This window comes from Protopterus annectens, chromosome 1.part1 (assembly GCF_019279795.1).
Source record: "Protopterus annectens isolate FY-2018-M chromosome 1.part1, PAN1.0, whole genome shotgun sequence".
In the NCBI taxonomy this organism is placed as follows: Eukaryota; Metazoa; Chordata; order Ceratodontiformes; family Protopteridae; genus Protopterus; species Protopterus annectens.
The window spans coordinates 531264219-531277418 of record NC_056726.1 but is presented as its reverse complement, the minus strand read 5'-3'; the positions used below and the strand labels follow the sequence as shown (position 1 = coordinate 531277418).

Sequence of the window (13200 nt, the reverse complement as noted above, 5' to 3'; positions counted from 1 at the left end):
CGGTAGGCCCTTCATGTTTTCCAGTGTCTCCAAAAAGGTGAAGGTTGTGGTCCTGGGTCATGGAGAGTGATCTGTAGCAGGCCACAATTTGCATTGCAGATTTGCCCAATGTTAGTTGCACATGGATGATCTCAGAGGTATCATGCTGCGCCACTAACCTGGAGGTGTAGGTATCCTTGATGAATATGGGTACACACCCCCTCCTTTTGTTTCTGTCCGTGTTCTGTGACTGAAACGTGTGGTATGAGTTGTAGCCCGGTAGTGCTGGGGTGCTCTCTGGAGCCTTGAACCAGGTTTCAGTTACTGCACAGGTGTCAACGTTCTCCATACTGAGGAGTGCTTCGAACGCGTGCATTTTGAGATTTAAATTCCTGGCGTTGAGTAGCATAACCCTCAGTTTTTTGTTAATTATGCTGTTTACGGAGGTGCGTTTGACTTTAGATCCTTGCCTAAAAAAGCACTATGGGGGGGCAGCAAGAGCCTTGGCCAGTATTCGAAAGCCTAGGGGTGTCAGGTGCACGCCGTCTCTTACAAAGCAAAGGGGCTTGTCGCGCATGTCTTCCCAGGCTGACAGACACTGGATCCCCTTCGAATGACATAAGAAGCTTAGCCAGTTGTTGAAATTGATAATTTTTTCTTTATACTGAGGTATCATTCTTGGTGAGGGCCGGATGCTACTCAGGGTCAGGATCATACCAGCCTGGGCTAAATGATCAGAGAACTTTTCCGTGTCTTTTTTCATGTAGTCCAGGGAGGTACGTCTCTGGTCATTCACAGCAACATGAACAATGACAGAGTCATATTTGTACTTGTTCTGGAGTGACCTGAGTGCTTGTGTTATGTGGTAGATTCTGGCTCCTAACAGGCAGCTAACAGTAACTTTCTGCTTGTCCAGCCTAGTGAGTGGAACGTCAGTGTGCCTGACTGTAGAGTCACCTATTACTAGTGTGTTACGTATGTTATTTCGCCTTAAGGGCTGTGATTGTGCGGCACACTGATTTTGTGTTTTATGTGTTGTCTGGTTTGTGACGGGAGGTGCAGGTTGTTTGGGTGTCTGCTGTAGAGGTCTCTGATGCTTTTGCAGGTTTTTATTTAGAGCCTCAAGAGTATGATTTTGTGTATTTGTGTATTTTATGGTAGTGCTGTTTTAGTAGGTCTGTGTGCGGCTGGAGGAGTGGTGCAAGTGTTAACCTCCTCCTCTTGACTGTCTGTTCCAGTCTTGGGTGGAGACAGCTTAGCTTCCAGTTTGGCTGTATAATTGCATCACTCGCATATGTTAATGTCTTTGGGTAGGAGGAGAGGGTTGTCTGTGTACATGAGGCAGTTGTAACATTGCCTCAGGATACCCAGATTCACCAGCTGGACTGGAGAGTACACCTGAAATTGCCCTTTGGTCATGCCTGAGTTGTAGGGTGCTTAGTTGCTTGCTTGGTGAGAGGTGAATAAAGAGCCTTGCCCTACTGGGCAATCAGTGTCAGGGTATATTAGTGCTTGCTATTAGGTCTGAGCAAGTGCTGGGCCGTAGGATGCTTTTTGAGTGCTTAGGTTGAGAGTTATCTAGTTTCAAGGGAAAAACTGAAGAGGAGACTTAGTGGAGCTGGGAATAATTTAACAGTAGCTAACCGGCGCTGCCCGGTGTGCAAAACTGTGCAAACGCGTTTTTTTTTTAGTAGGGAAATGAAAGAGAAATTAGCCCAAAATGGCCAATAAACTACTAACTTCTGGGTTGGAACCACTCCTCCAGGGACGGATAGGTTGCTCAAAGCTCCCCTCTCTCACAGGTGAACAGAGAAATTTCCTTCTATCGAAGTAAGGTATGGGCAACTCAGAAACTAGTATCACAGCCCTGAATTCAGCACTAGCCTGAAAACTGGACTATACTAGCTTAGAAAGGTGGGAAACAAGGAATTTTTTTTTTAAAAGACAAGGCAAAAACAGTAAAAAATACACTTAAAAAACAGCTTTAAATGACTACAAACGATCGGAAAAGGCTATCGCACTTTAGTGTGTAGCCTACAACAGTTAAAAAAAATTATATAAACAAAAAACTTTTTAAAAGTGCAGGCAGTCAAATAAGTACAATATGTGAAAAAAAACAAGCTTTTAAATCGCAATAAACGCTGGAATATCTGCATTTAGGCGGAAAACAGTACAGCACGAAAGTACAGAAAACTGATACTTAATCACTCCAAAGTCTCTCTTCTAAGCTAGAAGGCTTTTATCAGTTTAAGGCTTTCTAGTGCTACCCAGTAGGTTAGTTACAGGAAAGATGGGAAACCAGCGCTGATGTGGTCTTTTAAACCAGAAAGTTGAAAGAGACGGGCAAACTGTCCAAATGGTCAATAAACTACAATTTCTGGGCCAAAACTCACTCTTCCCGTGGAGGATAGGCTGCCTAGTGCTTACCACTCCCACTGATAAGCTAGAAGGCTTCCCTCCAACACAAAGGCTTGGGGGCTCAGACGGTTACTAACAATCCTGGATACAGCAACTTTGTAACTGGACTAGGCTAGTTATAGGAAAGGCGGGAAACAGGCGCAAGTGCGGCTTTCAAACCAGAAAGTTGAAAGATTATGGAAAAAAACAGACAGCCAATAGCTACAATTTCTGGGCCAGGGATCACTCCTCTTATGGTAGATAGGCTACCTGATGCTTACCACTCCCACTGATAAGCTATAAGGCTTCCCTTCAACATGGAAAGGCTTGGGGGGCTCAGAAGCTTACAGAGTCCTGGATACAGCAAATCTGTACCTGGACTAGACTAGTAACAGGAAAGGTAGGAAACCAGCACAAACACAGGCTTTTAAATCAGAAGGTTGAAAGAGATGGAAAAGCTTCCCAAACGGCCGATAAACTATAATTTCTGGGCCAATAACCACTCCTCCTGTGGTAGATAGGTTCCCTAGTGCTTACCCACTCCTACTGATGAAGGCTTCTCTCCAACACAGAAGGGCTTGGGGGGCTCAGAAGCTTACCAACAGTCCTGGATACAGCAAATATGTACCTGGATTACACTAGTTATAGGAAAGGCGGTGACCAAACGCAAAACGGTCTATCTGCATCGATTCATGGGACTTCTTTAACAAATATAATGTTTGTTTTAATGATTCCTATGTCATACAGGGGAACTGTTTGACATTAATGGTTACATATTTAGGATGAGAGGTAGATTTAATTGCAATAGCATGGGGCCCTATGTCAACACTGTTGTGCTTTTTACATAGGGAAAACAGAACGCAAGCTAAAATGTCGTATCTATGAACATATGTATGACATTAAAGTTAAAAAAAAAAAAAACACAGATGCTTTGTATAGACGTACACTTGAATTCCCCGGGCATAGTTTTACATTTTTGTTGTTGAGCAAATACTACCAAATTGGGGAGGGGGGGGGTCCATGGCAATTGCTGTTGGAAAGGAAGGAATTGTTCTGGATTTTACATTTAGCTGCTGTAGGCTATCCTGGATTGAATGAAGTTACATCTATTTGCTGTGCTTGAAACTTAAAGCACAGTGTAGATAGCTGAATATAATTTTAGATACAGTACTATTATACATTTATAATATATATTTTAATATTTTATATATATTTATATATTTGTTATGGTTATGTTTTTATTTCAGATGTATGTGGGTTTATTTGTGGGATTTATCAGTTTTGTTTGTTTTTCTGGTTGTCTGTTTCTTTAAAAATTGAATATGGAAATGTTGTGACGTTTGGTTTAGGTAAAATGGTAACATGGGAATGCTGTGTTTGATCTGATGAAGTTTTGTATTTTACTTAATGAAAGCACTAATCATTTTGTTAAAGTTAATTTTGGAGCACATTCTACCATATACGACTGTTTTTGTGGTTATCTACCTGTGTAGCTAGGGCAACTGCAGCAGTGATTAATATGATGAACTCAGTACAGTTGAGTAAGTAAAGTTACCGTAACAGTCTATGTTCAAATGATCACTGCTGCTCCCTCCCTCCATCCCCCTTTCCTTTCTGATATGTTGTTTATGCCAGGGTGTGAACCTTTTATTTTTATTTTCTATTTCTTGTTCTAAGCATTGTCCTTTCAGGGCTCATCCTTCTATATGTTGGGCTTGGTGCCCAAACCTGTCTTTTTAGTCGGCTCCGATCAAGGTGACACGTTTGGGCATGTGGAAGGTGCGCTGAAGCTTTGGAAGCTGGCCAACTGTTGTATCCTTGTGGGATATAACCCATATAGCTAAGGCTACTGTTGCAGTGATCATTTGAACATGTAGAGTTATGGTAAGTTTACTTGCACGACTGTACTCTTTGAAGCATGAAGGTAAATGAAGTAAAGAAACTGTTTAGTTAGCTCTGGAAGATTTGATAAGAAAAAGTAGACGCTCTACTTGCTCTTAAAGGGTTGACAGGTTGCATCGTGGGACTATCCTCTCTAGCTTGCAGTAGTACTGAAAGTAATTTATAGGTGGATCTCTTCCAACTGTTGAGTTAACCCCATGGTCCATGTATGCTAAGTAACCCCCATATATTCAGTCCACAAAAAGTTAATCTATACCTCATTTAACTTGTTTCCATAAACTCGTTTACTATCCACTCTCATTTCATCTTAAAATATTACTTTTGTGAGCCTTCTTTTACAGAGAGGCAAATCCTGCCTCTTGGGAGACCATTTACTTTATAATAATAAATGACATTTCCTGCTTCAGTAATACTAAGGATACCACTCCCACTGCATACTTGTTTATGTATGACACTCCATTCTGTGTTAATACATCCAGATGTTGCACCTGTCTAACTTGACTTTGCTGCTGCTGTTACCCAAAGCAGCAATTTATTTTATGCAGTTAACATCATAGTTCAGTGTAGACGTCCTGTGCAATATAGTTATGTGTGGACTACATCAAAATATATATTTCTTGATATGAGATATTAAAGCACCCATCTATTTCACAGAATCATTCTGTTTCATGACAGTGTGGGTTTGCTGCCATCCTTCAATCTCTTATGCGTTTACTTACCCTTTTGAAAATCTCCTGTGCTTTATCTGGAAAAGGCTTGGGAAGTATTAAAGCAATGGTAAAACAAAACAAAAAAAAATTTAGTAATTGGACTCTACTCCAGTTTCAAACCTAGAATTTTCCACTTGTGAAAGTAAATTTTCCCTTAATCTTTTAAATTGATGTATGTTTTTTAGAATAAACTTTTCCAAAGTATTCACCAGTCATACTCCAAAGTAGCTAATAAATTTTGCTTGCCATAAATGTTGAAAATCTGTTTTATCTGTAGCAAAGGATTGTAGGTTACTTCTGCTGCTCGTTTGTGTCACCGAGTGTATAACTGGACATCTTACCAACTTAACATTTGGTACAACACATCAGTAGTCTTCTCCGGATCAAACGTATAAATCTGTATACCATCCACTTGCATCATGATCTACCTTATACCACCTAAATCTGATTTCTGTCATCTTTCCAAAGGCTTTAAATACAATGCGAACACATGAAAGGATAGGCCAGGCTTGTTCCTCTTGTCATGAAAAAGGGCAAATACAGCCTTGACTTGTGTAGTAGGAGGCTTGTAAATGGCCCACATCAGAGTAATAAACCACATTTGGAAAACCATACTGTTTTTAAGGGTCAGTTCATTCTGCTTTTTGAAAAGCTTATTTGCTTCCAAATGTAAATCCAGCTGTCTAACTTTGCTCTTCTGCTATCTTCTTCACTGCTTCCAATGTAAATATAGTATATATTTAGCAAGTTTTGCCAGCACTGAAGTAAGCAATTTGTAATCGTGTTTAAGAACCAACGTGCATATAACGTGATTGCAGAGTTAAAATTTCCCTTCCTGTTGTATTGCAAATTTCAGTGCTTCATTCCAAGAAGCAGGCACATCCTTAATTTTCAATACCATATGTATTAATTTAGGCCTTGCATTGAATTTTGGTTGATAAATCAGAACAATCAGCAGTCCTTCACTACCTGGAGTTTCTCTCACTTCTCTTCTCATCTCCTTTAATTTCTTCAGTTTACTCCTCAGTTATCTGATTTGACTCTTCCAAGGTGTGATCAGTGCAGTTTTAGCGTATGGTTTCCCTGCTTCTGATTTAATAATTCCATAGTTTCCAAATATCTAATATGTCTTCAGGAGTTAAGACATCCTTGCCCCCCTAAGGTCCTCCCTGTCTGCAACTCTGTCCTTGGTCCTGAGTCTGCTCAGTCTGTTCTGTTGGGACAACTGGTCCATTCTAGTCTTGAGACAGTTCTCATCCAGAACTCCCCATGGACTTCTGAGTCATCCCTGGATTATCCCTCCCATGGAAGCTCCCCAGAAGCACAAGTGCAAGAGGAGGCACACTGACTCCCTGCAAGAGCCATTAACTGAATATACGGATTTCAGTGAAAGGGAGGGACCCCCAGGTCACCACTTGAGGATATCTCCGTTGGAGAGATACTCAAGCTTCTGAGGCAGAAAGGTATTTGGCCTTCTGAAACCCCTTCACAGGAGAAGCCAGTGTTTCTTGAGGCTTTTGGAACTGACTCGGCTACTTCTTGTTTGACCCCCCCCCTCCGGTGGATGAAATGTTGGACCCAATTTTCCATCAGGTGTGGAAGGATCTGGATGTGGCAGAACCCATCCTCAGAAAGCTGGACATATGTCTAGTAGCACCAAAGGACTATGCCCACTGGAGCAAGGGCCCTCCCAGTCAATGTTATGGAGGTGGCAGCCCACTAAAAAGGAACTCTGCATGGAAAGCCCTTCTCTCCATCCCCTGTCATGTAGTCTGTGGCCTTGGATAGATTTGGGAAGTGAATCTAGGCATCAGTGAACTTTGTTCTCCAATCACTGAATTATTTAGGACACGTATCAAGATTTCAGTGGGACTTCACTAAGAAGCTTTTCAAGTCTCTGTCGGGGTACATGACTGCTGGAGAACAAGACTGTATCTTTGCAACTGCACACCTTTCAGTCTCTTTCAAATGCCTCCATGTGTTCAATCTCCATTGCTAAGGAAGGTGTTTCTAAAGCTGCAGGTTCAGGCATTACGGTTAGGACACATGCCTGGATGTGGTAATGCAACTTTGCAGAGCATTTCAAGACATCCATTCATCAACCTGTTTTTGATAAACTCTTTTTGGGTACAAAGGTAAAGAGGCTGTCACCAGGGGTGAACAGGATGGAAAGACTGCCATAGAAATACGGTTTTCTATCCCTCAGAGGACCTTCTCTAGGAAACAGAAGGGGGGGGGGGTAAGAAGATGTGGTTCCAAAATTCACAAGGTTTTTCCCAGGACTCCAATTGAGATTGACCCCCTGTGGCAGAGGGGTTAGCTATAATAGTAGATGTTGCCCACATGGCAGAGGAGGCCTGCAAAACAAAGGATGTTCTTCATCTCACATTGCTGCAGTCCTGACACTTGGGTAGTCCGCTGTCCCAGTCGGCCCGAATACCAAAGTATAAGGCTGACATCGGTCAAGGCGCATTAGTCTGATGTCAGGACGTCAGGGTACAAATGCGCATGACCGACGTCATTTCCTCAGTCTTTTTTGCCGCATGGTCCGATGCAGAAGCAGTTTTGCAAGTGCAGGTTGGCGTTCTGAGATTTTCCGAAGTCGGAGTTTCAGACCGAATCCAAGTTGGCTAAGTACCCCGTTGGGGAATATTTTGGTTTTTTCTTGCCTCAGTATTTTACCGGATGTCAGAAAAAGTGAATAACTGTATTTCTTGTGGGAAACAGATACCTCATAGGGATTACCATACCTTGTGTATACCTTGCTTAGGGCCTGAGCACGGCGTTGTTGGCTGTCGCTCTTGTGCTAGATTTAACAAACGCACTATAAAGAGAAGATTAGATTGTGCCAGGTTAGTTTTGGGAAGCGGTGTAATTATAAAATGCCGTCGGATGCTCCGGCGCCCGCTTCTCAAAAAGCGCAAGGACAAAACAGCAAAGCCTAGGCTGGAAGAACCGTCCGTCGGACGCCGGTTCTTTAGAGGGCTCGGTGGAGCCAGAGGTTCAGCCAGAAATTTCTTTGGAATCCCAGGGAGAGACTTTATTACTGCAAGATGTGACCTCTCAGGAGGTAGGCCAGGCGGAAGGGGCTTCTCAGGTAGCTGTTCTTCCCTCCCTTCCTAAGGTGGTTAGGCCCTCCCCTGCTGTTTCCAAGGCTTCTCCCAGGGGCAGGCCAGGTTTTGTTTCAGGTGTTACCCCTAGTTCTTCAGGGTCTGTACCTAAGAAGCATATGCTTAAGATGGCAGAAGATTTGATTACAATGATTAGAGGTTCTATGCCCCTCCTGATAAGAGGCCTAGGGTGGAACCTGAGCTTGGGAGTTTTGAGCAGTGTTCGGATGCTTCTGAGTCTTCGGCTGAAGACTTGCAGGAGTATTCCCCTTACTCTGATTCTGATATAGATGATTCTACTCCTTCTGCTTCTCCTCCTGAGGATTTTTCATTTTCAGAGACTCTTCATTCCATGAGGGAGCATTTTAAATGGGAAGGTCAGGATTTCTCTGATTCCAGGAAAATGCTTAGGGAATTTTTGTTTCTACCCCAGCATAGGCCTTTAGCTATACCTCCTGTTCTAGATGTGGTGGAGGATGTTTTTGCAGAGGCTTCTCTGAACCCTGATTCTTTGCCTCCTGCTCCAGTTAAACCGGATAGATATTATAGTGTGCCTGAGGGTCATAAGTATCTTTTAAGAGTCCTAGGGCAGACCCAGAAACTGTTTCTCAGGGGCCTAAAGGTGTTAAGGCTTCTGTTGTTAAAAATCCTGTTCCTCCTGATAAAGAGGCGAGGGCTTTGGATAGATGGGGAAAGAAAGTGTATACTTCTTCCACTTTGGCCATGAGAGCTTTGAATTGCCAGTTTCACATGTTGAAATACCAAAATTATCTCCTTTCACAATTAAAGTCTAAGGTAGATGCTTTGGCGGAAGGTATTGAGTGTAAAGAGTTGCAGGATTTAGTTCATGTTTCTGAACAGGTGGGTAAGCATTCTTTGCAATGTGGTTTTGATGCTGTGCAGGCCTCTTGGAGGGTGGCTGCCACTGGTTCGGTTCTTCGCAGGCACGCCTGGCTGAGGGATCAGAATTTAGCTGAGCATGTGAAGACAAGGATTTTAGATGCTCCTTTACAATCTGATGTGTTGTTTGGTTCGCCTGTGGAAGCAGTTCTAAAGAAAATGGAAGACAAGGCTAAGTCTATGCAGACTGTTAAAGATTTTTGCAGGTTCAGCCTCCAAGTTTAGTAGAAATTGGCCTACCAAGGGGTGGACATATCCTGCTTATGATTCCCAGTCTAGGGGTAGGTCTAGACGTGGTAGGGGCAGAGCTCAAGGTTCTTTTAGGCCTAGAACAGGGAGTTCACCTGCTCAGTCTTCTGGTGAGGGCAGGGGTCAGTCCTTTCGTAAACAGACCCAATGACCTGCCTTTTCAGCTGCCAGAATCTTCTCGTCTGGCAGCACCTTTGGGAGGAAGGTTGGCACTTTTCAAAGAAAACTGGAGTTTAATTACCCAAGACAGATGGGTATTGGATATCATTCACCACGGTTACAGGTTTTATTTCCATACCTTGCCTCCTTTCAAAGGCATGCAAGACATTCCTCCTCAACAAAGGAAAGAGGCTCACAGGCAAATTTCTCTGTTGCTCCAAATAGGGGCCATTCAGCCGGTTCCTGTGCCAGAAAGGGGCCTAGGATTTTATTCTCGCCTGTTCCTAGTACCAAAAAGGGGAACACGTGGAGACCAATTTTGGATCTGTCTATCCTCAACACTTATCTGGACATTCCCAAGTTCAAAATGTTGACGTTACAACAGCTTTTACCTCTGCTGGGCAAAGATCACTGGATGGTAACTTTGGATCTCAAGGAAGCTTACCTTCATGTTCCTATCAGACTAATTTGCAGGAAGTATCTGCGTTTTCGAGCTGGGAATTCTCATTATCAGTTCTCTGCATTGCCCTTTGGCTTATCTACTGCCAGAGTATTCACAAAGGTTCTGGCTCCAGTGATAGCTTTCTTCAGGCTAAAAGGAATACAAATCTATCCTTATTTGGACGATTGCCTGCTTCTGGCTCAAGGAACGGACGTGCTTCTTCAGCATTTGCAATATGTGATAGCAGTGCTAAGATGCCTAGGGTATTCTGTGAGCGAAATAAAGTCCAGTCTAGTACCCTCTCAAGACATGTGCTTTCTGGGTGTGAGACTGAATACAGCAACCCAGATGGCCTTTTTAACCCCGGACAAACAAAAGAATCTTTCTCTTTACTTCCATCAACTATCTCATCAGTCCGGGCTGACTGCAAGGACAGTCCTTCAAGCCTTAGGGTTCATGGCATCTTGTATTCTGGTACTTCCCAATGCCAAACTGCATATGAGGAAGCTACAATGGTATCTCAAAAATGTATGGACACAGCACTGCCAGGATTTGGACACTGTCATTCAAATAATACCTTGCATTCAAAAGGAATTTCTGTGGTGGGCTCAGGAATGTCACCTAAACAAGGGACTCTCTGTGACCCGGCCAGAGGCGAGTCAGATTCTAACGACAGATGCCTCAGAGACAGCTTGGGGAGCTCATCTGAATGGAAAGTGGATACAAGACAAGTGGCCTGCCAGACTGCAGCATCTACATATCAACATGAAGGAGATGTTAGCAGTCCAGTTTGCATTACTGGCTTTCAAGGATTTACTTCTTCCAGGGCAGGTGTTGATTCTAACTGACAACACAACTGTCATGTGGTACATCAACAAACAAGGGGGAACATCTATGCAGGCAAGCAATGATTTTGTGGGAGAGTGCGTTAAGCTTGCAACTGAATCTTCAAGCAAGGTTTCTGCCAGGAGCACAGAACTCCTTAGCAGATGTGTTAAGCAGGCAAATCATGGATCCCCACGAGTGGAAACTGGATCTTCATGTATTTCAGACATTGACAGTGTCCTGGGGAACTCCAGACATAGATCTGTTCGCTTCTCCACTAAACCACCAGCTGCCAAAGTTTTGCACGAAAAGGTTTCATCACACAGCCTGGAAAGTGGATGCTCTTTCTTTCAGTTGGAAAAATCTTCATGTGTATGCCTTTCCACCTCTGCCTCTCCTCCCAAAGGTACTCCTGAAGGTCAGACAAGACAAGCCAAGGATGATTTTAATAGCTCCAGATTGGCCTCGGCAGCACTGGTACCCATTACTGAGGAGTCTGGTAAGGAAGCCTCCATGGCCCTTACCTTTGATTCCACACCTATTGTCTCAGAAGGACGGGCATCTACTCAATGTCAAGCTTCACTCTCTTCATCTAACAGCCTGGCATATTCTGTTTTGAACCATAGCAGGTCTCAGCTTCCTCAACAAGTTTTGAATGTGATTATGGAAGCCAGAAGACCTAGTACAAGGAAAGTGTACGCAGGAAAATGGAAGAGATTTTTATTTTGGTGTGCAGCAAAGGATTTGGATGTTTCTGAGCCAAATTTGAGTGTGGCTCTTCAATATCTTACTGAGTTATTGGACAAAGGTTTGTCTTTCTCTTCCATTAAGATTCATGCTGCAGCAATTTCAGCTCACTATGATTGTGACCCACCATTGTTTTCTCATCCTTTGTTCAAGCAATTTCTTAGAGGGGCAAAGAATATAAGACCCCACGTAGAGCTCCTACTCCTGCTTGGGACCTCAATTTTGTGTTGGAGAAACTCACTCTACAACCTTTTGAGCCTGCAGCTACTGCTGAATTGAAATATTTGTCATGGAAGACTGCTTTTTGTTAGCCATTACCTCTGCAAGAAGGGTGTCTGAATTGCAGGCCCTTATGGCGGTTGAGCCTTTCCTGATTTTTCATAAGGATAGGGTATCTTTACGTACTAATCCTTCCTTTATGCCTAAAGTGGTTTCTAGTGTGGCTTTAAACCAAACTATTCATTTACCTACCTTTTATGCAAATCCCCAAAATAAGGGGAAAAGATTTTGCACACTTTAGATGTACACAGGCAATTACGTTATTATTTAAGCAGGACTAAGGATTTTAGGCAGTCTCAGCAGTTGTTTGTTTCTTTTGCATTGAGTTCTCAGGGTAAGCCTGTGTCAAAACAAACTATTTCTAAGTGGATTGGGTTTTGCATTACTTTCTGTTACTCCCATCATGGCAAGGAGATTCCAGCTGGGATTAGGCCTCATTCCACTAGGGCTACTGCCACTTCAACAGCATTTCTAAGGGGGGTGGCAACGAAGGATATTTTGGAGGCAGCTACTTGGAGTTCAGTGCATACCTTCTCTAAGCATTACCACCTTCCTCTCTACTCTAAATCTAGGGCTGGTTTTGCCACTGCTATTTTACAGGGCATGTTGTCAGCTCCTGCTTCTTTGTGATTTGCCATCCTCCCTTACCTCTGCTTTGGGATTCTACCCAAGTGTCAGGACTGCAGCAATGTGAGATGAAGAACATAGTACAGTTTTGTACCTACCATAAATGTAGATGTTCAAGATCCACATTGCTGCAGTCCAATTTACCTCCCTCCTTCCCTCTGTGTTTAGGGGTGGTTGTGTGGGTAGGATTGTACCTTTCTGACTTTGTATATATTGTACATATATTTGGTACAGGGGTGTTTGGTGTGTTGTTGTTTTTTGGTTTGGCCTTATCTTTTTAGGGTCTTCTGACATCTGGGGCAAGAAAAGACTGAGGAAATGACGTCGGTCATGCGCATTTGTACCCTGACGTCCTGACGTCAGACTAATGCGCCTTGACCGACGTCAGCCTTATACTTTGGTATTCGGGCCGACTGGGACAGCGGACTACCCAAGTGTCAGGACTGCAGCAATGTGGATCTTCGAACATCTACATTTATGGTAGGTACAAAACTGTACTTTTCAGGAGTCCATTTATTGAGAAGCCATATCAGTACTCCTAAAGGATTGCCTGACTGCTGCCCTCTGGAGATAGTCGGGGGGATGGGGCACGTATCTCTGCACTCAGAAGCCTGGACATTGATCACTAAAGATGTCTGGGTGCAGACAATAATTACAAATGGCTATTGCGTTCCCTTTCCCACCCCCCCCTCGTAAAATCAATGAAAGTTCTCAGTGTGTTACCCCACCAAAGATTCAGCCATAGAAGTAGAGAAGCTGCTGACAGAGTTATCCAAAAGGTCCCACCAGACCAGGAAGGATGTTGTAACTTTTTCAGGATTGTTTTTGCTGCCAAAGAAAATCTGGGACCTCAGGCCAATTTTTAGATCCAAGT

General features: G+C 43.3%; 1 protein-coding gene across 1 annotated transcript in view; it reads left to right on the top strand.

Moving 5' to 3' along the window:
- Positions 1–13200, top strand: part of RBX1 (ring-box 1) — a 370179-nt gene that overhangs the window by 106059 nt on the left and 250920 nt on the right. The gene's annotated exons all lie outside the window — the stretch shown is intronic.